The sequence below is a fragment of the Pseudomyrmex gracilis genome, unplaced genomic scaffold (genome assembly GCF_002006095.1).
Source record: "Pseudomyrmex gracilis isolate BER0280 unplaced genomic scaffold, ASM200609v1 scaffold_154, whole genome shotgun sequence".
NCBI classification, from domain to species: domain Eukaryota; kingdom Metazoa; phylum Arthropoda; class Insecta; order Hymenoptera; family Formicidae; genus Pseudomyrmex; species Pseudomyrmex gracilis.
This window is the reverse complement of record NW_018020738.1, coordinates 42,083-43,110: the sequence shown is the minus strand read 5'-3', so window position 1 is coordinate 43,110 and position 1,028 is coordinate 42,083. Positions and strand designations below refer to the sequence as shown.

At 26.5% G+C, this 1,028-nt stretch overlaps 1 long non-coding RNA gene across 2 annotated transcripts; it reads right to left on the bottom strand.

The window, feature by feature from the left end:
- On the bottom strand, positions 1–971 carry LOC109857283. Of its 2 annotated transcripts, none has more exons than XR_002250483.1 (3): positions 848–971; positions 373–742; positions 1–80 (listed from the first exon to the last, which is right to left on the bottom strand). It is a non-coding gene; the product is annotated as an uncharacterized LOC109857283 (long non-coding RNA). The 2 variants fall into 2 exon arrangements; XR_002250482.1 differs by having other exon boundaries at positions 373–719.
- Between the last annotated feature and the right edge of the window lie 57 nt (positions 972–1,028).

Sequence of the window (1,028 nt, the reverse complement as noted above, 5' to 3'; positions counted from 1 at the left end):
ATATATGGAGCAATTATAGACCACTTTTTTGGAAAACTATGCGCATCTATTCCTGTTTCTGTCTCAAAATCAGTTTGTAACTGCAATAATTGACAATATTAGATAAATGCTTATAACATATTTATGAATAAATTATAGAACATTAAAAGTTTAGCAAGACACTCCCGCCAAATCACACGCACAAGCCAGATAGTTGAAAGTACTTTGAAATTATCAGTTCTCAATAATCACTGAACGATGACTTACGGAACTTATTATTTTTAAGATTGTTTTTTTTAGCAATAATATAATAATACAACAAGTTTTACTGGCGTGTGTTCTTGGAGTTTTAATTTTTTTTTTTTAAATAAATGTTTAGGAATGTAGAATTACCAATATGGCACCAATGGAAGTTTTTAAGATAGGATATTCTTCATAATAATTAATAATTGAAGTCCCTCTATTCCTTGCCTTAAATGTTTCTTTCCATAGATTTTTTAGATTTGGATCATCCGGTTGAATTGCACGTAATTTGAGTAATATTTCTTGTTGACAATCAGGAATATTTTCGATATTTTCGTCTTCATCTATTGCTTTTTATTGCTTGATGTATTTTTTTAGATTATTGTACTTGTCCCAAAGTTTACCGCTAGCAAGACGTTTAAATTTTGCATTCGATGGAACATAGTACGTCGATGCTTTTTCATATTTAAAAACATTACTTATTGCTGCAGACCAGTCTTGAAATTGTTCAGAAGTTATTCTACAATATTAAAAATAGTAAAATAAATAAAAAAGAGCAAAACAATAAAAAAAAATAAAATCAATAATAAAAAAAATTATAAAAAAATCTTTTTGTAAGATATACTTTTTAGATTTGCTAAGAAGTTTGTCAATAATCAAATGACAAAGTTTATTGCGATCTGCTGAAGTCAATCGTNTTTGGCTCAAGATTTTTTGACCACAACTCGATTCACAAAGTAATTCTCTTAGAATCTAAAATAGAAATAAATATATATAATATAAATATATAAAATATAAATATAACA